This window comes from Nomascus leucogenys, chromosome 3, assembly GCF_006542625.1.
Source record: "Nomascus leucogenys isolate Asia chromosome 3, Asia_NLE_v1, whole genome shotgun sequence".
Classification (NCBI taxonomy): Eukaryota; Metazoa; Chordata; class Mammalia; order Primates; family Hylobatidae; genus Nomascus; species Nomascus leucogenys.
Window position 1 is genome coordinate 134,678,718 of NC_044383.1, and position 26,997 is coordinate 134,705,714.

General features: G+C 39.3%; 1 pseudogene; it reads right to left on the bottom strand.

The window, feature by feature from the left end:
* Positions 1–746: 746 nt before the first annotated feature.
* Positions 747–26,663, bottom strand: LOC115830400 (annotated as a pseudogene).
* Positions 26,664–26,997: the final 334 nt, after the last annotated feature.

Genomic DNA, 26,997 nt, shown 5'->3' on the forward strand with positions numbered 1-26,997 from the left:
CCACCATGCCCAGCTAATTTTTGTATTTTTGGTAGTGATGGGGTGTCACCATGTTGGTCAGGCTGGTCTTGAACTCCCGACCTCAGGTAATCCGCCTGCCTAAGCCTCCCAAATTGCTGGGATTACAAGCATGAGCCACTGTGCCCGCCCAGGTTTATGTTTTTAAAAAACTGACAGTTTTCCAGTGGTGTTCCAGGTTATGTTCCCACAGTGTATGATCATTCCAATTGCTCTGCTTCCTCATCAACACTAGGTACGATTGGCCTTTTTAATTAGAACCATATTTATGGGTGTGTAGTGATATCTCATTGTGGTTTTGATTTACATTTCCTTTATAAACAACAATGTTGAGCATCTATCTTATGTGCTTATTTTCCTTCTCTGTATCTTATTTGATTAAGTTTCTGTTTAAATCTTTTGCCCATTTTTATTTGGGTTATTTGTCTTATTATTGAGTTGTGTGACTTATTTATATATTTCAGATACAAATTCTGTATCTGAATATATTTGAAAATATTTTCTTAGTCTGTGGCTTACCTTTTCATATCCTTAAATTTCTTCTGAGGACCAAGAGTTTTTAATTTTGATGAAATCCAATTTTTATTTTATACTTTGTATTTTTATGTCCTAATTATAAAAAGCTTTTTTTCTTTTTTAAGAACTGATGTTTATTTTCCAACAACATTATTTCCATTTTGCTTAGGAGCCTGTGGAAAATGGCTTAAGACCGACCATTCAGTGGTATTTCATATCCATTCAGTGGCCCAAGCAGTGGGAGCTGTGGACCAGTCTTCCGTGGCAGGCTGAGTGCTCCAGTCTTCAGTAGGGACCTGCTGAACAGACACAAGGGGCACCTGTGTGACCTGCACACCTTCAAAGCAGGCTGCAACCTCAGGCTGAGTAGCAGTGCGCTCAGGAGCCAGGGCAGTCCCTTCACCCTGAAATTCCTCCTTAGCCTCAGCTTTTTTAGCAGCAGCCTGCTCTTTCTTTCCAATCTCCTTGGGATCTCTGTAGACATAGAGATCAGGCACGACCTCCTATGGTTGTTCACAGGAGATGGTGCCACGCATGTGCAGAACTTCCAGGCTGGCATCTACCACATCAGACCCACTGAGTGAGTGCCCTTGTTGTTGCAGGGGATGGCAATGTCCACAGCGCAGAGGAGAATCTGTGTGACCCAAAGCAATAGTAGGCAGGTTAGCATAAGACACCTCTGTGAGAGGCTGGTGGTCAGCTCTGGGATCAGTAATTGCCAAGAGCCATGGCTCCCAGAAGGCTGCCTGGATCTGGTTAGTGAAAGTTTCAAGAGTGAAACAATGAAACAGCCAGCAATAGGAGTGACTCCAGTGGCAGCAGCAAACTTCAGCACAGCCCACTGACCAGTATTCTGGAGGGCGTGACACTGACATCAGCACGGTTTTCAATGGCAACAATGGCGCAAGCTGCCAGAAGAAGCTTCTCCCAGGTCCTGTTCAGATTTAGGAGGCAGATGCTGTCACTTTTCCTTTTATAGGTGTGCTGTTCCATTTGGAAGTCGAGGTTGATGCCACCTAATTGGGTCCCTGCTGCAAGAAACTTGAGGACATCCTCCTCCTTCATTTGCAGGATATCAAGGGCTCCAGACGTTGTGAAAGTTTCCCTTTAAGTTACAATGGAATCCAGAACAATGTCATATGGACCCTCCTCTGGGTAGTCCAGAAAGCCTAATTATGAAAACTTTATCTAACTTGTGACTGCTTGGATTTTCTCTGATGTCTTCTAGAAGTTTTCTGCTGTTGACTCTTACCTTAAGGTCTTTATCTATTTTGAATCAATTTTTCTTTATGGTGTGAGGTTAAGAAACAAGGGTAATTTTTTAGCATATAAATATCCAATTGTTCCAGCACCAATTGTTGAAACAATCATCCTTTCCCCCATTAAATTCCCTTGGTGTCTTTGTCAAGAATCTATTGACAGTGATTGCTAACAGATTTCCAGAAAGAAGAAGTGAGAAGCATAGCAGCCTACTAAGCATAACAATCGTTTTACTAAAAAAGAAGTTAAAGAAAATAGTTTTTTTTAAGTTTCCGCACATTGTCCTGAGGGCATACAGAAAACGAAGAAATATTTATTCCAGAAAATTTACTAAATCCTTGGTAACAGCATAGTCTGTGTTGATAAAAGAAAAGCTTTAGCCGAATTAAATTTAAAGGAGTTTAATTGAGCAATGAATGATTCTCAAATTGGGCAGCTCCCAGAATTACAGCAAATTCACAGAGACTCCAGCGCAGCCATGTAGTGGAAGAATATTTATAGACAAAAAGGGGAAATAATGTACAGAAATTGGAAGTGAGGTACAGAACGGCTGGATTTGTTCCAAGTTGGCGTTTGCCTTATTTGAACACAGCTTGAACATTCAGCAGTGTATAAATGGTCGAAGTACAGCCACTGGGATTGGCCAAGACTCAGCTATTGCTCCAGGTGCAAACTCCTAAGTTAGGTTTTCAGTCTTGTCTGCCTACTAAATTAGGTCGCAGTTTGTTCACAAAGACTCAAATATAGAAGTACAGAGTCCTTCTCAGGCCATATTTAGTTCACTTTAACAGTGTCCTCTGAGCCATGACTGCTTCCTCCCTCCCCTCTCCAAGCTCTGACTTATGGAAACACTGCTCTGGGCGCTCAACTTCAGGCAGTGAAGCCCAAGAATATGATACAGGGGATCCCTCTCCCTCCTGTGTCCCAGAATAGGGCTACAGCTTCACCCTGGGAATGCAGGCTGCTGATGTTTCTCACTTCCCCTATGATGAGAAGCTTTGTTCTTACCACACATGATCTCCTGCATAAACTCTTTCATACAGAAGTTCTGATCATACATAGCCCAAAGGGCTGAGGCTCCCATCTTATACCCTACTCATAGGGTGGAAATACTATTTCAGGACCAGCAGACTGAGAATACTGGGGCTCCAGGTCCCTCCCCTGTGATTCCCAGGGCAGAGGTTCCACAAGGAGAAGGCAAGCTAAGAAGGCTGGAGGTTATCATTCTTCCTCCCTCCAGCATCCAATAGAGCAGGGATGTCACCAGGATAAGGAGGCTATTATCTACACCCAAGCCCCCGTGCAGTCTGCAGAGTTCCTGCCATAGGACAGCAGTAGCCTTTATTAAGGACAAAGCTCTGTAGTCCTGCCCAAGGGAACTGACTCGATTAGGAAAATGGTGTAGAGAATTTCATGCCTAAGGGTGTTGTAGAAACAATGGAGATCTTAATTCATGGTGGACAGCAATTAAGAGGGCACTTAGATCCAGCAATCCCACTTCTAAGTATATAGCCAAAGGAATTGAAATCAGCATGTCATAGAGACATTTGCACTCTCATGTTCATTGCAGCATTAGTCACAATAGCCAAAACATGGAATCAACTTAAGTGTCCATCAGTGGAGGAATGGAGAAAAACAGGGTACATGTACACAATGAAATACTATTCAGCCTTCAAAAAGAAGGAAATTCTTTTGTGACAACATGGATGAATCTAGAGGACATTATGCCAGGAGAAATAAACCATGCACAGAAAGACAAATATTGTATGATCTCATTTATATGTGAAATCTAAAAAAATTTAACTCAAGCAGTAGAGAATAGAATGGTGGTTTCCAGAAGATGAGGTTGCGGGAGAGTTGAAGGGAAAAGGGAAAATGTTTGTTAAAAAGTGCAAAGTGTCAATTTGTTGACGAAAAGAGTCAAACTCTAAAATATTCGAAGAGGTTAATGCTGAGCCAAATATGAGTGACCACGGCACATGACACAGCCATCAGGAGGTCCTGAGAACATGTGCCCAAGATGGTCAGGGCACAGCTTGGTTTTATACATTTTAGGGAGGCATGAGATATCAATCAAATACATTTAAGAAATACATTAAGATTTGGTCCAGAAAGGGAGGACAACTTGAAGCGTGGCTTCCAGACTATACGTAAATTTAAAAATTTTCTGGTTCACAAATGGTTGAGTTTGTCTGTGGACTGATTAAAGAAAAACTTCAGCTGACTTCAATTTAAAGGAGTTTAATTGCAAATAAACATATTAAACTCCTTTAAATTGAATTCGGCTGAAGTTTTTCTTTTATCGGATGGTGTCAGAAGCAGGATCTGAAGTGGAGCTTCTAGCGACCCCCAGGAGTGCTGAGTGAACACACAGGCTACTGCAGAACCCACTTGTGTCCACTGATCTCTCAGAGCAGCTGGGAATCGTGGGTAAGCTCCCTCTTGGATTTTGGAGCTCCAGGGATTTGTGTTTTGAGCTGAGTTTCTTTGAGCAAATTTCTGATCCAAACTGGGTTTGGAAATCATGGCAGAAACTGGACTAGGTCCAGGATGGGATTTGATCTGGAAGTTAACTGGCTTGGATCCAGTTAGACGTCTCTTACATCTGACTGGGTCAGAAAGGAACTGGTAGTAAGCAGTAACATTGCAGGGGTTATAAAATTTGGCTTTTAAAATTCATGGAGCTTTTTGTGTTCTACCCTTTCGTTTCATTTTTCTTGCACACCTAGGTAGGAGGAATCATTGTCTAAGTTAATCAAGAGAATCTGAGAGTAAAGCCAATATTTTAGGTTAAAATGGGATTCTTAATTTCTGGAAAACTGAGCTCCTTTTGGCTTATACATTAGGCCTGGGAGGCAGCAAAGTCTGGCAGAAATGTCAAAATCTTACTAAAGATAACTTACAATGGAATGCTCCAAATGAACAACAATGCACTGAAGTACATTAAAAGAAAAAGAAAAATATTTTCTTTTGTGTTGCAGCTTGGCCCCCAGGGTTATGGTATAGTGAGCTGGGTCACTAGGGCCGCTCAGGGAAAAGGAACCCAGAAGCCTGGCATGCCAGCAAAAGGGTAAGAATTTCTTACCAGTCAGATTTCTGGCTTCTCTCTCTGTGCAAACTGCTTGAGTGAATGGTAAAAATCACTGTTTATCTCCTCTGTAAAGTTTTGATTAATGCAAAAAAGAATTCTGAGGCTAGTCTTAAGCTGTAATGAATCTGGTGTATTTTGTGCTATGAATTTGTTTTTCTGTGTTGAGGGGTATCTTAGAATAAAATACGGGCATAGGACCCCATAAGTTGCTGCTCAAGATGGCCCAGCAAGCTGGCCAGTAATGAACTTTTCTGCAGGGGTCCCTGAAACAAACAAGAAACTGGATGAGGTCTCCATCTTGTTTTATGTCCTTGGGGGCTTGAGCTTGTAACCACGTGGCAGTACTTTCTCCTGGTCTCCACCCTCCAGGGAATGGGTATTTTAGGGTTCATGTCATAGCTCTAAAAATTATCTTGAGTAGTTAAAAGCCTTTGCAAGCTCAAAATTAACTACTCTAGACTCTTTCTGGGACAGGTAATTGGACTGCCCTGTGCTGTGGCTCAGTAGACAAGGTTTTGCCTTTCCACTGTGGCAGTCTGGGTTTGATTCCCAGCTTAGGAAATGAGTGCTTTCTAGTTTGAAATCTGTGTAACCTTGTGGATTCTCTTCTCCTCCATGGACTGTCTTAAATTTTCCTTTCTCTGAGCACCTGGGAAGTTACCTATGGTAAAGTTCAAAAGCCAGAAACATAGACCGTTTGGCCTGGCTAAAGTCAGGTAATAAGAAATTTTAAAAGGATTTTACTAAAGAGTGCCATGGTTAAAAGCCAGCTTAATTAAAAGTGAATATTCAAGTTCTAACAGCCTGGACTCCTTGGGAAAAACAGGAGGCACCAGAGCCCCTTTCCTGGCCCTGTTCGTCCAAGGACTCCACCCTAAAACCAATAACCACTTAAGAAATTTAAAAACTGGCAAATGAAAAATTTTACAACTGCAGTAGTAATATTCTGTCTGTCTGTGTAGTTATATATGTGTTGTGTATGCAAATGTTTATATAAAAGAGCTCTAATTGGCTTAAACAAAAATAAATACTTAAATATGTTGAAAGAAAAATAAAAACTGTAATGCCTTTTAGTTCATGTAACTTTAGTAATTTTGGGGAAAGAAAAACAGCTTCAAAGATTATTGGCAAAATAAAAACATTTGGTCTAAATTATGCAGGTCAGATATTAGGTTTGCTAAATGCTTTAAGGTCATAAACTGCTTTGACTTTGGAAAATTTTCAATTTACTTTGGAGACATTAAATTCTAAATAAGGCCTGGGAATATGCAGAATTAGCCATGCCCCTGAACTATGCAAAGAAGATTATAAAGAAAGGAGATTTTATATAAGAGAGGATCTTGTATGGTAAGTTCTTGTCCTAAAGTAAAATGACTGGTTGTTTAAAAGAGGGGATGTTTAGGACAAGTTAGAAAGTCCAAGCATGTTATAGGTGGTCTTTCATAAAAGGATTCATAAAAGAAAATTTATGCACCAAAAGTGAAAGTTGAGACTACTGAAAAAATAAGTTTACATACAAGATGTGTAAGCAGAATGAAATGTGTTTTTGGTACGAGATTATAAGAAGGTATGGGAATGTAAATTTTTGCCTAGTTTAGAGAGTTAAAGGATTGTTTTAAATTAAATAAAGCTAAAGGTTTAAATAAATTCTGGAAGGTTTATAAAAATTAACTTTTGTAAAAAATTCTATGTGTGAAAATATTGACTAAATTTAAAGGGGTATTATTCGGTTTTTCCATAAATTTAACATTGAAATAAAAGCACAACAGGTTTTTCTTAGAGCACTAATCTGCTCTTTAAAAAAATCGTAAAAGGTTATACAAGGTTTATAATATTCTACCTTATGGTCAAACTGATTAAGATTGAATACATTTGTCTATAAGGTTTTATTAAGAATTGGGTTTGACATCAATAATGCACTGGTGCAACAGTGACATTTGGCTTATTTGGTATAAAAATCACAGGAAGCATTTTCAAAATAAAAATAATGTTTACTCTTCAGGTTATATTCTAGTGAATGATAGTAATATATGTTCCAAAATTGTATGGGAATTCTAATATTTCTGAGTATATGCTATCAATCATAATTAAGGTTATTATGTTGTTATTGTAGACCACAGAGATAACCAAATTTCTTTGTCAATTGTGTCTTTAACTATGACTATTTAAAGTCATTTCCAGAGTTAATTGCTTGATACTGATGCAGTTTCTGAAAACTCACAAGCAGGCAAAATCCTATAATATGGTGTCTTGTTTGTGAAAGAATGGAAAGGACCCTGAAAACCACTCTTGAAAACAGGTTTCTAATAACTTTAAAATCATATCTTGGGTAAGAATTCCCCATGAATTCCCCAATTCCTCAAGAATTGGACTGGGTAAGAATTCCTAAAACTTTAATAAAAAGACTGGTTTATAAAACTGCTAACCCAACTAGAACAAAAATTAATTAAATACCAAGAAAACACTTTGCCAGATTATCATGTTAAATCAGCCAATACTAAAATTGTTTTGATATATAATTTGAATGAACTCCATGGTCTAAGTCAGATTACCTATGATAACTCATTAGTTATCGGTGCTATGCACCTAAATGGGAGAAATAACTGGTATTCAAGAGGACATAAATCTAATGTTAAGCATGGACTCATGGAGAACCATGATGGCCGCCTTGTTCTTCCTGAGTCCTTAAAGCTTTTGTTATTAAAGCTTCTGCAGGCCGGGTGTGGTGGCTCACACCTGTAATCCCAGAATTTGGGAGGCTGAGGTGGGTGGATCACGAGGTCAGGAGATCAATACCATCCTGGCTAACAGGGTGAAACTCCATCTCTACTAAAAATACAAAAAAAAAAAAAAAAAAAAATTAGCCAGGCCTGGTGGCAGGTGCCTGTAGTCCCCGCTACTCGGGAGCCGAGATCGCGCCACTGCACTCCAGCCTGGGTGACAGAGCGAGACTCTATCTCAAAAAAAAACAAAAACAAAAAAAAACAGCTTTCCCACGTGAAAGGGCTGATGTTATAACAGCAGATTATTATGCTACAGTGTATTTTCACCCCGTAAAGAAAGTTTTTTATGGTTCACTGAGGACAACGCCTTCATAATCTAGAACTCAAAGATTGGGTCTTCTGAGAACATCAGAGAAAGACTGTCCTTGCCATCCACACTACAGCAAAACTTGGGGACCTTGAACTTTGGGTTCATAATCTCAATACTGAGCAGTGTCCCTTCACACTCTTGGAACTGTACACCCACTGGGACCCTTAAGGTAAAGCTAACCAGGAAAGTTCCTCCCCAGAAGATGGCATCCTTAATGTGAACAACTTTTTCCAAAATCACAGATCAAGACTTCTCTGCTATCATGAAACACTTATCTTTGAATATTTTTGTCTTGCTTATGCCTCTATGAACAATAGAAGTGAAAAGGGGATCTATTATGTGCACTTACAGCATATACTTTTATTTGTGAAGGATTTTGCAGCCAGCCTTATACATGAATAACTTTATACTTTATACTTTATAGATATAAGATGAAGGCCCAATGTAAGTGAGAAACTTTAATGGTACATATATTGTCTCATAATCAGCCAAAACTCCTCTTAACCTACATCATGGTTTAAAAAGAACATTGCCAGGCGGCCTTCACTCTTCTAGAAAGACATCATTTGATAGGTCCTGTTTCTGTCATTTAGAATAAAAGAGGCAATAATTAGAAATGTATCCCTCATAATAGACTCCATAACAGATTCTATGTAAAGGCAATCATAACCCAACAGGCTTTAAATTCTCCTGTGAAAGTTATGCTGAATAATAGAATTAGCTAAACAAAAAAGTATCTGTGCAGCTGCTGGCACTTGTGGCCTATAAAGAAATACATCGGGCTCACACCTGTAATCCCAGCAGTTTGGGTGGCCAAGGTGGGCAGATCACAAGATCAGGAGATAGAGACCATCCTGGCCAACATGGTGAAACCCCATCTCTACTAAGAATACAAAAATTAGCTGGGCCTGGTAGCTCATGCCTGTAGTCCCAGCTACTTGGGAGGCTGAGGCAGGAGAATCGCTTGAACCCGGGAGGCAGAGGTTGCAGTGAGCCAGGAACACACCACTGCACTCTAGCCTGGGCAACAGAGCAAGACTTCATCTCAAAAAAAAATAAAGAAGCAAAGAAAAGAAAAGAAAAAGAAAGAAATACCTCGAATATAGATTATAAAAAATTCAGTTGTAGGGGATTAATGAGAAGACCACTTAGTCAAGTGAGCAGACTCTTCATGTAGCTCATTCTTTAATCTATTTAATTTTAAGTGGTTTGGTTTATGGGGACCCTGTATGAGGCACATACTCCAAACTCTTGGTATTATCCTCCCAATAGTCAGAATAATAGTCTCTCTGTTGCGCTGTATTCTCTCAAACATTTTAAATGTTTGCATGCAGCCATCTCTAGAATGTGAAATGGTCTCTCTTCAACTGGAATGATTAAAGCTGAAAGAAATGTGTGACCATAAGGATACCACAACCTATAAATGACATGCTGAGACTGGAAACTCAAAATGATGGTAATTGAGAGTGGGGCTAAGGCCCTAAGTTTTGGTCACAATCTCACCTAAGTGAGAACCTTGCCAAAAAGGGGAATTTTTTTTTTAAACAAAATTATGGGAGGCCATTATTTTGGACTGAGCTCATGCACTAGGCCCAAACAGACCAATCCAAACTAATGTGGAGTCACTTGTGCTAAATGTGACATAATTAAACTAAAACTTCAAGGAAACACAAAGATCCTAGGGCAGACCAGGTTTTGTTTTTCTCCTGTAAACAGAACGTTCCATCATAAAGAGGTACCCCTACTCAGTCGTTGTTCCTTCTTGCAAAACCCACTGTTCTATTGTTTCCCAGTGGGTTTCAAGACCATATAAGTACATTTACAATGGTGATAGTGACATCAATGACTAAGGTTTTGGTCAATCTCTCAAATTTGAGAAAATGACCAAAAGGGGGGAATTGTTAAAGCAAACTAAATGGGCCTGAGAAGGATTCCGTACTTCTATATTTGAGTCCTTGTGGATGAAGAGCAACGTAGTTTAATAGTCAGACAAGACTGAAAACCTAACTTAGGAGTATGCGCCTGTAACAATGACTGAGTCTTGGCCAATCCCAGCAGCCATCCTTCAACACCTCAGAGACCGCTAAATGTTCAAACTGTGTTCAAATAAGGCAAATGCCAGCCTGTAACCAGTCCAGCTATTTCTGTACCTCACTTCCGATTTCTGTACATCATTTCCCTTTTTTTGTCTATAAATATTCTTTTACCATGTGGCTGTGCTGGAGTCTCTGTGAATCTGCTGTGATTCTGGGGTTGCCCAATTCAAGAATCATTCATTGCTCAATTTAGAAAGGAAATGTTTGGGTTAGGATAAAGGATTGTGGAGACCCAAGTTCTTATTTACAGAGGAAGCCTTCAAGTACTAGGCTTTAGAGAGAATAGGTTGTAAAATGTTTCTTATCAGACTTAAGGCCTGTGTCGATGTTAATGCTGGAGAGGTATAATGAGGCATGTTCAACCCCCATTTTTCATTCATGGGGGTTGAAACCGTCTCTCAGGTTAAATTTTAAAAGAGCCCTGGCTGATGAGCATGTCCATTCAGGTGGTTGGGGACCTTAGAATTTTATTTTTGGCTTACAAATTAGACAGGAGGAATAATTTCTGGTGATCTAGTGCATAGCAAGGTGACTTCAGTTAATTATAATGTATTGTATGTATCAAAATTGCTAAAAGAAGGAATTTTAAATGTTCTCACCACAAATAAATGATAAATATATGAGGGGATGGATATGTTAATTAGCCTGATCTGCTAATTCCCCAATGTATACACGTATCACAATGACACATTTTACTCTATGGTATAGAAAATTATTATTTGTCAATTAAAAATTTTTCAAAAAGGGCAATGATAGCTTCCTGATATGAGTAGCAAAAAACAAAATGGCAACACAAGCCAAAGTTTAACAGAGAGAATCAGGGAAAGAACATCTAAGAAGGGCCCGGATGGGATAATAGTCAACTCTAGGAGTTAGGAAGACTGTGCACATGTGCTGGGCTTCACTCAGGAGCAATCGGAGAAAGGCACAGGGCATACCTGAAAACATTTCCAAAGCCACATGCAGATGCATCAAAAAGAGACAAAGCTTCATTGACACAAGAGGTTTAAGCACAATTCCTGACCAAACACTATAAATTACTGAACTATAAATTACTCTGACCCAAGAACAACTCTTAGGAAGTCAGGCTTAAAAATAAAATTAAGACTAGGTACAGTGGCTCATGCCTGTAATCACAACACTTTAGGAGGCTGAGGGGGTGTGGATCACTTGAGGTCAGGAGTTCAAGACCACCCTGGCCAACATGGTGAAACACCATCTCTACTAAAAATACAAAAATTAGCCAGTTGTGGTGGTGAGGGCCTGTAATCCCAGCTACTTGGGAGGCTGAGGCAGGAGAATCGCTTGAACTCAGGAGATGGAGGTTGCAGTGAGCTGAGATCATGCTACTGCGCTCCAGCCTGGATGACAGAGTAAGACTCTGTCTCAAAAATAAATAAAATAAAATAAATAAATAAAAATAAAAATAATGCATCCCTGGAAATCTGAAAGACTGTTTTCATGACAAAGCTGCACACTCAGGAGACATCAGAGATGGAAAATACAGCTACCCATTCCTGGTTGAATGTAGGGGAAAAAGATAAACTCCTTGAATTGTGATAGCCTCCATACTACACATACATCCCATGGCAAAGGTTAAAAGTCTAACTTACTAGAAGATCTTAAGCACAATCTTTGACAAATAAGTGGCTTATACTGACCTACAGGCAACTCCTACGTAGTCAGAATAAAATATAAAACAAGAAAAAGATCAGAAGAGACATCAAAGGCTGCACACTTCAGAAGAAATAAACTTCACATAGTTAGGTCTGCCAAGTCACTGAACAAATAAACAACCAAAACAACAGCATCATTAACTTGGAGAGAGGTCAAAGATCACAACTGAGGGTACTGGTGATCTAAAAACTAAAGAAAACTATATCTAAAAATTAAAGAAAAGTATAAAAAAGTGTCTCATCAAATAAAGAATTTAAATAAAGAGAGAAATTATTTTAAAATAAATGGAAATTCTGGAGGTGAAAATTTCAATAACAAATAAAAACATCACTAGAAGTACTCAACAACAAATTTGAATTAACAGGAGAATGAATCAGCAAACTTGAAGATAGTTTTATAGAGATTATACTATCTGAAGAGTACAAAAAAAGAATAAAAATAACAAACAGTACTTCAGAGAAATGTGGGAAATCATTAAATGCACCCACATATGTATAATGGGAATAGCAGAAGTGGAGGAGAGAAAGAAAAACACAAAAAAATATCTAAAGAAATAAAGGTTGATGAAACCAAAAGCGCAAGCATAAAACAAAAATAGGCAAATGGAATTATATCAAACTAAAAATCTTCTGCACAGCAAAAGAAACAATCAACAGAGTGAAGAGACAACATATGGAATGAGAGAAAATGTTTGCAAGTCGTACATCTGATAAGAGGTTAACATCCAAAATGCATAAGGAACTCCAATAAATCAATAGTAAGAAAACAAATAACCTGGTTATAAAATAGGCAAATAATCTGAATAGACATTTCTCAAAAGAAGACCTATAAACAGACAACAGGTATATGAAAAAATGCTCAAAATCACAAATCATCAGAGAAATGCAAATTAAAACCACAATGAGATACGGCCTCACACCTCTTAGAATGGCTGTTATCATAAAGATGAAAGATAACCAGTACTGGAGAAGATGTGAAGAAAAAGGCAACACCTGCATACTGCTGGTGGGAAAGCAAATTAGTGCCATTATTTTTTTAAAAAAGGAAGTTTCTAAAAAAATTGAAAATAAAACAGCCATATGACCACCATTCCACTCCTGAATATATATCCAAAGTATATGAAATCAGTATATCAAAGAACTATCTCTACTCCCATGTTCATCACAGCATTATTCACAATAGCCAAGATATGGAATCATCCTAACTGTTCATCAACAGATGAATGGATAAAGAAAATGTGGTATACGTACACAGCAAAGTACTATTCTTCCACAAAAAAGAAGAAAATCCTGTCATTTGCAACAATATGGGTAAACTGGGTGAACATTAAGTTACATGAAATAAACCGGGCACAGAAAGATAAAAACCACATGATCTCACTTATATGTAGAATGTATAACAATTAAACTCATAGAAGTAGAGAGTAGAATAGTGGTTACCAAGGGTTGGGGATTGGGGAATACTTGAGGAAATGTTGGTTAAAGGACATAAAATTTCATTTAGATAGGAGGAATAAGTTTAAGAGATCTATTGTACAGCATGGTACATAGTTAATAACAATGTATTGTATTCTTGAAAATTCCTAAGAGAATAAATTTTAAGTGTTCTCACCACAAAAAAATAAGTATGTGAATTAATAGATTCATTAAGTATTCATATGCTTGGGTGAGCCATTCCACAATGTACACGTTTCAAAACATGTTGTATATGATAAATATATATAATTTTTCTATGTGAATTAAAAAATCAAGAAATAATGGCTGAAAATTTCTCAAATTTGACCAAAAAATCCCCAATAATCTACACATTCAATAAGCTCAACAAGCTTCAGGTAAGAGAAATGCAGAGAGCCACACACAGACACATCATAGTTAAGACAAAGAGAAAAATCTCAAAAAAGAGTAAGAGAAAATGACTCATCATGCACTAGGGAGTACTAATAAGATTAACAGCTTACTTCTTATCAGGGATAACAGAGGCCAGTAGACATTAGAATAACATATTCATACTGTTGAAAGTAAAAAAAAACAAAAACAAAAACAAAAAACACAAACACACACACACAAAAGCTGTCAACAAAGAATCTCAGATCCAGAAAAAACTATTTTTCAAAAATGAAGGTGAAAAGGTGATAAAGAAGAGCTTGCAGATGTGCTTCTAAGAAATAGATAGTTATTTAGGCTGAGAGCAAGTTACAGCAAACAGTATTTTGAATCAATATAAATAAACGAGTGCCAGTAAGATAATTAAGTAGGTAATTCTAAAAGATAAAGCAATTCCATATTGCTTCTCCTTTCTTCTCTTAACTGATTTAAGGACAATTACATGAAACAATATGTATTGTGTTGTATTATATTGTACTGTACTGTAGGGTATATAACATACAGAAATGTAATATGTTTGACAATAACACAACAAAAAAGGTAGGTGAGAATGTAGCTTTATTGCACTAAGGAAATGATGCCAGATGGTAACTTGAATCCAAAAGAGGAAAATAAGAGAATCAGAAATAGTAAATTGGAAGTTTAATAAACTCTATAACTACATTCTTTCTGTCAGCTTCTCTAAAAGACATATGTTTTATATAAAGTAATAATTATAAAAGTGTAATATTGTGTTTGTAAGCAATATACCTGTAATGGGTATAATATTTGGATTTTTAAAAATGGTGGAAAGGGATTAGAGTTATATAGAAGTTTCTACATGTCACTGGAACTAAGTTATGACAGATCTTATGCAGTTCTGTTTTTTAATAAAGGAAATTTTATCTTTCATAGTTCTGGAGGCTGGGAAGTCCCATCAAAGTTCAAGTTTATTTGCTTTCTTGTGAGGGCTCTCTTCCAATTTTGCACTTGATGGCCTTTATTTGGTTTAAAAAAAAATTTTTTTTTTTGGTCAAATATCTCATTTTGCTCCTGGATTGTTTTCTGAATTTCATTTAGTTTTTAATCTGTATTTTTTTTTTTTTTTTTTTTGAGACGGAGTCTCGCTCTGTCGCCCAGGCTGGAGTGCAGTGACGCAATCTCGGCTCACTGCAAGCTCCGCCTCCCGGGTTCACGCCATTCTCTTGCCTCAGCCTCTCCGAGTAGCTGGGACTACAGGCACCCACCACTACGCCCGGCTAATTTTTTTTGTATTTTTAGTAGAGATGGGGTTTCACTGTGGTCTCGATCTCCTGACCTCGTGATCCACCTGCCTCGGCCTCCCAAAGTGCTGGGATTACAAGCGTGAGCCACCGCGCTTGACTTAATCTGTATTTTCTTGTGATTCCCTGAACTTCCTTAAGTGGATTGTTCTGAATTGTCTGTCAGATATTTTATATTCATTTCTTCTGGATCTATTGCTGGAGCTTTGTTGGTTTCTTTTGGTGGTGTCATATTTCCCTGAGTTTTCACAATCATTGCATCTTTACATTGATGCTTGTGCATTTGAGGTGACAGCCACCTTAGTTTTTGCAGCTGTTCCTTGCCGATGTTAGAACTTTACTTCCTAATATTAGAATGTAAACATTTGCTTGTTGTTGCTTCCTATTCTGTGGAGGACTTAGAGTGAGCACCAGAACTAAAACATCACACTAGAACTAACTCATTGGCTCGTCATTGTTTCTTGGTCTAGAAGACTTAGAGTGAGCACAGAACTTCAGTGCTACTCTGGAAATAAATTGCTGCCCTGCCTTTGTTTCCCAGTCTAGAGAAGACTTATATAGTAGGCACTGGAGCATAAATGATGCCTTGAAACTATATTGCTGTCCTGCTGTTGTTTCTTCTGGGGAAGACTTAAGTGGGCATCAGAACTTATTCCCAACCTTTTAGTTGTTTCTGGGCCAGAGGATGGCTCCACATGAGTACCTGGGCTTTGTGAAACATTTTACTAGGGATTCCGGCCTTCCCATGGATGGTGCCCCCTATGGTGTTATGGCACCATCCAGTGTCTTCAATGTTGTGTCCCCACTGATTGGAGCACTGAGCTGATAAGACCCACATGCCAATCGATGTGATCGTTGCCCTGCTTTGTCCCCAGTTCACCCCAGTTTGTTCAGCCCTCCTGGCACTCCCAATAGTTCTCATGGGAAGAGACTAGAGTGGGCTTCCTATGAAGATACCTGAACTGATGGAGAAACCAAATCTCCACCTCCAGTTTCCTCCTTTCACCTTGGCAACTGTGGGTTGGTCGTAGCTTCTCTTGATTCTGTGGGTCCAGGGGGTTTCTCTACTTCTCCCTAGAGTTCTGGGGTATACAGGTTGGTATTTTTGTCTTTGAATTGTTTCTTGTTGTATTTGTGTGGAGGGAATGATTCCAGGGGGTTTTCTATTCCACCATCTTGCTGAAGTCACTCTGACAAAATCAAAAGCTGTTTTATGTATAGCCAAGGAGGCCCTCTGGCTCTTACATTTGGCCTTTACTTGCTGATTAATTTACTCTCAGTCTTTCATTGTTTTTCTCCAAAGCACTGATTGACCCTAGCAATGGCCTTTATGTTCTATATTTCTTATCCTCTTTTTCTCTATCTCTAAAATGCCTCACACATTGCACCTGTCAGTAAATTACCTTACCTCAGTATAACATCTCAGTTCATCATGGTAAAATTTTTAACAATTGCATGCTACTACATGTCAGGGTCTACCAGTAATTACCAGGTGTGATGGGATCATCATTGCCAGCTGCCTGCAAGTGATCTAGCTCCAAAATCTCATTTTAGAGTCTGCTCTCTCAGACTGCTTCTGGCACTAACTGTTACTAGGCAGATTTCCCAAGCAACAGACTCTGATAAAAGATTTGTTGATGGGTGCATTAGGGCATGCTCACAGGAGTGAAGGAAATAGGATTTTCGGAAAGAGAAAATTCAAGCTGTGATGCAATCAATAAAGATCTCAGCCTATCCTATGATCCATTCTGGAGCTATGATAGCTCTGCAAAGCTGTCCAGAATTGGAGCAAGGGAGATGAGCCTTTATACCTTTACATTGACCTGTCATTGGAGGAGGGCTGTTACAAGGAAGGGGGCTTGGCCTTAAACAATGGTGCTCACTTCAGCTGAGGGAACATGCCAGAGAAAGGATCAGCTGGCAACACTATGTTGCCAACAATTCTGGAAGCTGGGAGAATGAGAACTTCAGTCCTGGAGGCACGTATTTGTGCAGCATACTGTGGCATCCATCACATCCGTCTTGCCAGAATCCACGCCCTTTCTATTTTATTTCCCTGCTTTCCTCAACATAAAGCTTCTACTTCATGATCCAAGGTGGTCTCTGAGAGGAGTGGAGATGATTACTCAATTCTCATGCAGGAAAAACAGAGAAGCTAATATAGATGCAGGTGAGGTTGTAATTTTGTGATGGGAATATGAGGAAGTTCAAGTCTGATGTCTTTCTTTTTGGAGGAGTATGAGTCAAGGCAGCTGGCTGAGATTTGAGGAAGGAAACCTGAGGAGAGAGGTGTTATGAAATGCCCATCTCAGAGAGTGGAGGGGCGGCTTCCTAGAGAACCACAGATGACTGCTGGGCATCATTGACAGACCTTTTGGGATTTGTGGTCATTAATTTTAAAAAAGGAAACCTAGTAATCCATGTGTGCAAACAGCGGAAACCCATTTTAGCTATCTTAAGAACAAAATGGAATTTAGTGGAAGGATTAGACAGTAAGAAGAGGTTGGTCCAGACACCACTACTTTCACATAACAAATGAATGCCAAGAGTACTCACTGGCCTTGCTAGAGTCACAAACATTCAGACTTCAGGAGAGAGTATCTGCTTGGCAGAGCATGGCCCTTGTGGGAAGGAAAAGAAGGGCTCTAGCAAGAAAGTGGTTCACCTTTCTGAGCAAGGCTACATAATGGGAGGTTTCCTTAAAGGCGAAATTGTAGTGCTGCTGGTTGGTGACAGATGTGGGGACTAGGGATACAGAAAGCAAACCCTAGCAATTCCCCACAACAAGCTCCCAGCAGTCTATCATCTATAGTCAGGCATATCCATAGCTCACTTTCCCTAATTTAGCAGGTCAAAAAAGAAAAGTAAGGACACCAAACACAGGAACAAATTATCAATAACACAATTTTTCTGTTTAGGGACATTTTCATAAGTGCTTACAGAGAGCTTTATGGAGGAATCCAACAATATATGTCAAAAGCCATTTAAAAGTACATATCATTTGACCTAGCTGTCTAAAAATGGAGAAAAGGAGCAAAGTGTTTTTATGTTCTTTCAATTTGGTTTAGGGGTGGTCATATTTATATTTAAGTCTTGAGGGATTAAAAAAAAGTCACAATAGAAGATATTTTTGTTATGTCCCACAGTAAGAAAATCACCTTTAGCACTGAGGTGTGGTAATAGGCCAACTATGCTTTGTGTTAATTCATTTTTATTTTTAAACAGGGCAGAATATGCTTTAGGAGGTACTTTCCTTTTAGCAGGTCTGGTCATCGAGATCACACTGTGTGATCTATACCTTACCATTTTATCCACCTTATAAATGGCAAATGGTGAGGATGATGAGAATGTGGATACACTGAGCAGAGTATACCAGAAACAAAAATCCACTGACTAACGGTTGGTGACAAACATGATTAGAATATACTACATGGTTTCCTGTTAATTCTACCATTTCAGCATCTGCTATGTGTCCTTACTGGAGCTGGTCCAGGGAAGGTGGAAGACACAAAGACAAAATAGATACAGTTTCTAGTCTAATGATTTCATAATTTAGTGGAAAGAACCTGTTCTTTTTCAGAGGACCTCAGCTGTTGGGCTCCTCTTTCCTTTGGCTTTGCCTATGCATGTGATGCCTAGAACTTCAGCAGCCATGTTGTGATAGTGAGGCTGCAGTCATGAGAACAAAAAGTCCTGTAAGAATGAATACGCAGAAATATAGGAAGAGTCTGGCTCCCTGATGACATTATTCAGCTGCTTGCATCAACACTGAGGCCACCGACCCTTTACGAAAACAACAATGTCATTATGATTAAGAATAGGTCTTCATTTTCTTACAGCTCAAAGTGTTCCTCAAGGTTACACATGAAATACTGGAAGGCTAGAAATTTTTAAATTGAGGGTCTAGTTTAAGTTTAAAATTTTAGAATGGCCATCATTAAAAAATCAGGAAACAACAGGTGCTGGAGAGGATGTGGAGAAATAGGAACACTTTTACACTGTTGGAGGGACTGTAAACTAGTTCAACCATTGTGGAAGTCAGTGTGGCGATTCCTCAGGGATCTAGAACTAGAAATACCATTTGACCCAGCCATCCCATTACTGGGTATATACCCAAAGGACTATAAATCATGCTGCTATAAAGACACATGCACACGTATGTTTATTGCGGCACTATTCACAATAGCAAAGAGTTGGAACCAACCCAAATGTCCAACAACGATAGACTGGATTAAGAAAATGTGGCACATATACACCATGGAATACTACGCAGCCATAAAAAAATGATGAGTTCATGTCCTTTGTAGGGACATGGATGAAACTGGAAAACATCATTCTCAGTAAACTATCTCAAGGACAAAAAACCAAACACCGCATGTTCTCACTCATAGGTGGGAATTGAACAATGAGAACTCATGGACACAGGAAGGGGAACATCACACTCCGGGTACTGTTGTGGGGTTGGGGGAGAGGGGAGGGACAGCATTAGGAGATATACCTAATGCTAAATGACGAGTTAATGGGTGCAGGAAATCAACATGGCACATGGATACATATGTAACAAACCTGCACATTGTGCACATGTACCCTAAAACCTAAAGTATAATAATAAAAAAAAAAAATTTACGTTAGGTTTAACTTTTCCCAATAGTAACTTGCAAACGTTTTAAATCATTTCCTCCAACTCCCATGACACCATTTTTGTTGCAGAAAGCCTCTTTCTCACGCGCGTACATTATATTCGAAAAGATACTGAGGGTGGTGCTTTTCCTATGATAAGTTCAGTATTCCCACTGATCTGCAGGGATATAGCCAAGTGGATGTTTGAAACAAACGATAGTACCTGTATTAGGGCTCTCTAAAGGGATAGAACTAATAGGATTGATGTGTATATATATAAAGGGGAGTTTATTAAGGAGTATTGACTCACACCATCACAAGGTGAGGTCCCACAATAGTCTGTCTGCAAGCTGAGGAGCAAGGAAGCCAGTCCAATTCCCAAAGCTGAAGAACTTGGAGTCTGATGTTCGAGGGCAGGAAGTATCCAGCATAGTAGAAAGATGTAGGCCAGAAGACTAAACCAGTCTAGTCTCTCCACATTCTTCTGCCTGCTTTTATTCTGGCCGCGCTGGCAGCTGATGAGATGGTGCCCACCCAGGTTGGGGTGGGTCTGCCTTTCTCAGTCCACTGACTCAAATGTTAATCTCCTTTGGCAACACCCTCACAGACACATCCAGGAACAATACTTTGCATCTTTCAATCCAATCAAGTTGACACTCGATATTAACCACCACAGTACCAAATCCTGTTTACACTGGTTTTTCCTATACATACCTAATGTAAAGTTTAATTAATAAATTAAGCAAGCAAAATATTAACAATAATAACTAATAATAAAATAGAACAATATACCATAATAAAAGTTATGTGAATGTGTGCCAGGTGTGGTGGCTCATGCCTGTAATCCCAGCACTTTGAGAGGCTGAGGCAGGTGGATCACCTGAGGTCAGGAGTTTGAGACCAGCCTGGCCAACATGGTGAAATCCTGCCTCTACTAAAAATACAAAAAATTAGCCGGGCATGGTGGTGGGCACCTGTAATCCCAGTCACTCGGTAAGCTGAGGCAGGAGAATCACTTGAACCCAGGAGGCGGAGATTGCAGTGACCTGAGATGGTGCCACTGCACTCCAGCCTGGGTGACAAAGAGAGACTCCATTTTAAATAAATAAAATAAAATAAAATAAAGTTATGTGACTATGGTCTCTCTTTCTCTCTCAAAATATCTTACTGCACTGTAATCATCAATCTCCAGACCACAGGTGACCATGGATAATTGAAACAAAAACTACAAATAAGGGGAGGAAATATCAGTAAGGGTAAAACGAATCTAGCCAGAAGGCAAAGTTGGAGATTTTTCTCTCTGCTATTAGGTAGATAGATATATTTTCAGCACTATCCTCAGAATAAATTAATTAAAAGACTATGCTAAATGTTTCCAAGTCTGGTTCTGAAATAACTCCTTCAATTAGAGGTTATTTTTAGTTTCCTTTTTCTAAACTTAAATGAAGAACTTTTACATTTTTCTGGCGTTTCAGGCTATTCTGTTTCTGTAGCTGCCATTTAAAGGTAGATCAGAAGAGAGGTAGATGGAGACTGAAATTCCTAATTTCACTTCCTCTTTTTGGTTTTCAAATTGAGTTGTGTACGACTGGGTGCGTGGGAAAGCATGCACAGACCAGTGTCTTCCTTGGTTGTGTGATATCTCACATTTGGCCATGTCATGTGGCAGGCTAGAACCTGCATAACTTTCCATTAGTGATCTGATTTGGCCCATGTGAACTTCACCTCCTACCCACATTCATAGCGGCTTTTGCTTGGGAAGGCTTCGCATTTTCTTCATGACTGGAGGTCACAATACTAAAATATCTGTAGGAAAATAAAGTAATGGGCCTGCTAATATGTTTAATGGCTTTAATAGCATTGAAAACTAATATGCTTAATGCTCATTTCATTCATAGCTGCCCTTGGCATGATGGATGGCAAGACTGTGCATTTATGCAGAGGCAAAAAATGGCCCAAATGTCACTGTGAGTGTGATGCAGGAGAGTGAGAGAGAAATGTTACGGCAGCATTATGAAATCTCAACTCCAATCCATCTTCACAGTAAATAATTACATTAGGTGAGAAAAGAGGCAGCCAACCAGGAGGCTGGTGCTAGCTTAAAGAATTTAGTTCATTTGTTGAAAAGCAGAAATTCCAAAAGCCTGTGCTGAGTGAATTATCTTGCAAGCAAGACCAATAATAGCATAGAAACAGGAAGTTCTGAGACATGACAAATTCTGAATTGGGGAGATCACCTTTTCTTTCACAGCTTTCTTCCTAGTTCTGTGGTTACATTATGGGCTGTGTTCTAGAGCTTTCCAGCCTTGCCCTCTTTGGTATATACTGCATTCCTTAGGGCACTATTCGTTGTAGGTAAGTGGATTAATTAATTCAGGTCACTACATCACTATGTCGTGAACTAGCCCTACACAAAGATGTTTTAGATGAGGCTCTCTGGAGAAAAACCTCAAGGGTCATCAGCAATTGGGAATCTCAGTAGTACTGTGGCCCTGGCAGGGCTCTCAAGCATTTGCCCATGCCATCTGGACATGGGGCTGGTGCTGGAGAGACAGCACTAACATTCTGAACTGTGAAGATAAAATTTGCTGGGACGATGAACCTCTTTAGTAGATTCCACTGCCTCAGCTTTCCAAGGGCCATAGGAGAGGACAGTATTAGTCTTTCCCCTTCCCTCAGGGGCCCAAACACCACCAGGGGCCTAGACAGGAGAGGGGGCTACAAAAGAGGAAGTCTTCAGAATTAGAAGCAAGCTGTGGGTGCCAGGAAACCCTTTCCTTACTGATAGTGAACATCCATGTGGACACGCAATGGCCAATGACTGGGTCTAGAGACATTGACTTGCTCACCAAGTGCCAGCATCTAAAGTGGCTATGACTCCTCATCATGGTCTTACTCAGTGATATGGTTTGGCTGTGTCCCCACCCAAATCTCATTTTGAATTGTAGCTCCCATAATTCCCACATGTCGTGGGAGAGACCCGGTGGGATGTAATTGAATCATGGGGGCAGGTCTTTCCAGTGCTGTTCTCGTGATAGTGCATAAGTCTCATGAGATCTGATGGTGTTATAAAGGGGAGTTCCTTTGCACACGTTCTCTTGCCTGCCACCACGTAAGACACGCCTTTGTTTCTAGTTTGCCTTCCGCCATGATTGTGAGGCCTCCCCAGCCATGTGGAACTGTGAGTCCATTAAACCTCTCTCCTTTATAAATTACCCAATGTCAGGTATGCCTTTATTAGCAGCATGAGAATGGACTAATACAGTCAGCCTTGCAAGGCCCTGCCTTTCCCATCAACTCATACAGGGGCTTGTGATGCTTACTGCAGAAGAGAACTTTTAAACAATATCTCCTTAGGATAAGTAACAGTAATGTGACCATTGGGATTTTCGAAAAATTCCATTTTAAGCCAAGGCATATAGGGCATAATGCTTTACTATTCTAAATTTTCACCACAATTTTAGTGTAGCCGTAGCATCTAAGCATTTGTGTTTACTAACAGCTGCTCACCCCCAGGTCTTAAACAAAGCATTCTGTATGAGTTCAAGTTTTTGAGGATCCTTAGGACTTTACTTGGTGACAGGCAATTCAGTAATAATTTAAAGGTTAAGGGGCTGGGCATGGTGGCTCATGCCTGTAATCCCAGCACTTTGGGAGGCTGAGGCAGCAGATTGCTTGAGGTCAGGAATTCGAGACCAGCTTGGCCAACATGGTGAAACCCCATCTCTACTAAAAAGACAAAAAAATAGCGGGGCATGGTGGCGCATGCCTGTAGTCCTAGCTACTCAGGAGGCTGAGGCAGGAGAATCGCTTGAACTCGGGAGGCAGAGGTTACAGTGAGCCAACATAGCACCACTGCCTGGGTGACAGAGCGAGACTCAGTCTCAAAAAAAAAAAAAAAAAAAAAGTTAAGGAATAAAGAAAATGACAGTTAGTGAGTCTTCTTAATTGTTCTGGATAATCTGAAGACAGCCCAGCTACCAAAGTGTCCTGAAGCCCAGTTATTTTATTGATTGCCCCACCTCACCTAAATAATTGATTTTATAATTTACATTTGATTCCATCATATTTGAGCTTTTCCCCTGGAACAAATTTATAAGGTAAACTCTCCCAGATTAAAATAAAATTTCATTTACCAACTTTGACTTCTAAATGGTTTATTGATACTCTTCATTCATCTCTCAATTTAGAAGATCTATTTAAAAGGAAAGATAAATATAAATTACAGCATGGATAATATTCTTTTCTTTCAGGAATTACTAAGTGGAATTTCATTTTGTTGACATCTAGGAAAGAAGTCATCCCTCAAATTGCAATTTAGTAATACTCCTCCCTTTCTTGAAATGAAAGAACAGCTCAAATTTGGCTTAATGGTCCCTATTTTCTGGCCCCTATAGTTACTAACTCACATGTTTGAGGTTATAGTTGCATAGTCCAAAAATTTAGAAAAGAATTTTCCATGATCAAAAATATGTAATTTAGTGGAAGGTTCAGAGCCATGTTAAGGCCAGCAGTTGTTTCTTTAGGTATCAAACACAAGCATCCTGTTTAGCAATGCCATAACAAAGCATAAGCAGTTAAAGTGGAAAGACAAATGGGTAAAACTTTACCAGTCAAACTAAATTTTTAAAAGAATCTTTTAAAAAGGGGCTGAGTGTGGTGGCTCATGCCTGTAATCCCAGCACTTTGGAAGACTAAGGCGGTAGGATCACTTGAGGCCCAGAGTTTGAGACCAGACTGAGCAACATAGACCGCATTGCTACAAAAAAAAAAAAAAAAAAATTAGTCAAGTGTTGTGGCACATATCTGTAGTCGAGAGTCTAAAGCTGGAGGATCACTTTGGCCCAGGAGTTCAAGGCTTCAGTAAGCTGTGATTGCACCATTGCACTCCAGCCTGGACAAGAGAACACGCCCCGTCTCAAAAAAAAAAAAAAAAAAAAATGTGGAAGTACTATGTGTCCAATATTTCATTCTCTCAACTGCCATTTGAAATAGGCATTGGTAATTCCACTTGACAGATGAGAAAACAAGACTCAGCTTGTTTAAGTAACAATCTAAGTCCTTCCCAAGGACACAGAATCGTGAGTGGTAGGTCTGGAACTGAAGTTCTAGCAAGCTCAAGCACTATCTTCCCCCTACACGATGTGTCTGCGCATAGGAACAACTATAGTAAAATCAACCGAGACAACTATCTCTGTCATGAATATATTATTAAATTAAGGGCAGAAAAGTTATCAGCAGCTTCTACTTGAAGAGAATCTGCTTTGCCTGATCCGTCCTTCATCTCTATTCTTCTATCTTCTCTCCTTTACCTTGCCATCACCATATAAGACATGTGTCTGTGTCTTAGAATCAAGTTCTTGCAGGAAGACAATATCCTTGGCCAAAGAATTTACACCAAAATATTAACAGTGGTTGTGTTTGAAATAGGGTGAATTTATTCCTTCTTGCTATATTTGTATATTTCATAATAAAAGTACACTTGTAAAAATAAGGTCTTAAATGTACATTTCTAAATTTATCTTCTTAAAAAATTTTAAAATTGACAAATAAAAATTGTATACATTATGGGGTATGACATGATGTTTTGATATATGTGTACATTGTAGAATGGCTAAATCAAGCTATTGAACATATCCATTTCCTCACATATGTATCATTTTTTGGTGGTGAAAGCGTTCACTTTTCAAGTATGCAATGCATTGTTATTAGCTATAGTCACCATGTTGCACAACAGATCTCTTGAACTTATTCCTAACTGAAATTTTATATCCTTTTACCAACATCTTCTTGATTCCCCCTCTAATGTTTTAAGTTAAAACTATGTCTTTAACATGGAAAAATTAAGAATTAAATGAACTATTGCCATATAACAATATTTTGGGGAACTCCACCAGCTATAAAAGCCCAACTGAAAAACATCCCAAAATGCCAACAATCAGAATGAATTTAGCTGTCATCACTTACTTGATTTAATTTTCTTCACAGTTTTTTAATGTACTTCCATGTGTCTTATGGGGACATGTGACCGATACTAGGACACTTGTCCTCATGCCTCATTCTCTAGGAATCAAGGGCTTGTCTTGCTTAATCTTGCTGGCTTTAGCCTTCCTACTCTTCCCAGCCCTTCATATACTGCCAAGGTTTCCCCAGGACAGCGATGGTTTGACTTTGTTTATTCCTGCTATTACGCATTAGGCCAGATTATGCTCAGGAGCTACAGAATTGTTTATTTTAAACACACATGTGCGTGCACACACACACGTGCACACACATGTGTACACACACGTGCGTACACACATGTGTACACACACATGCACACACGTGGACACACATGCACACACGTGGACACACATGCACACAGGCACATGTGAACATACACACGCGTGCACAAGCACACATGCGTGCATGGACACACACCACGCACCCACATGCTCGCACACACACACTTTTCTCTTATTAGACAAGTAGCATTTTGGAAACTGTAGGGAAAAAATTGATAAACCAAAGGATAAAAACAATGCCACACTGAATTTCACACAGGGCTGTCTTTGTGGATATCCTTTCATTATTTTGCCTATTCGTGTGTGTGTTCCTGTGTGCATGTGTACATGTGCACATGTGATCATAAAAAACTAGACAGAATTCTCTGTTATTAAAAAGTCCCAATTTAAAATAGAATAGTTTGGTCTAAGTTTAAAATTACATTTTAAGATATGGCTTATTATACCATGTTTGCTTTAAAGATGACCTCTCTACAGCTTATGCTAACTTTCCAGTAGCTTCCATAAAATATTAAAAACTAGTTCTGCCTCTCCTAAAGGAAGGCACTTTTATTTTCTTAAACTCATTTTAATGCCTAAAACAAGAGCTTCCTCCCTCTCCCCCAGTATGGTCACCATCTTCAGGAGGTACTAAATCAGGAAGCTTCTCAATTCTTTCCTCCTCTACTAGTTCCTCTTTTTGGAAGAAGTTACTTTCTTAACTGGACAGATGGGAGAGTCCAACAGGCTCTGAACTGAGCCAAAGCAGAAGTGGAATCCAACACCAGGGAGCAGGTCCACATCTCCACCTCCTCCCATTTCACCTTCCCTCGTGGTGAGCTCAGCAGGAAGGGCCTCTCCTGACTGAGGCTCCCCAGCCGCATTGTCTGTGGCTGCGAGGGGAAGTCGGATTCAGCTGGGGGAGACAAGGAAGCCTCACTCTCCCCCTAACCCTTTGGCACTCTGTGACCTCCCATCTGTCTCCTGTTTACACAGCAAACTGATTAGAACCCAGAGGAGAGCAAGAGTATGATTAGTCAGCACCCCAAATCTCAAGAATGGTCCCTATAGAATACGCTCTGTATGTTGTAATATGCAGATATGTGCTCCGTGTGTGGTGTGTTAAGTATACATTGTAGATTATACTTACATTGTAATGTGCTTGTACATTAAATTACAAGTAGATTTTTATAAATTGCACAGGGAAGTTTCAACTTC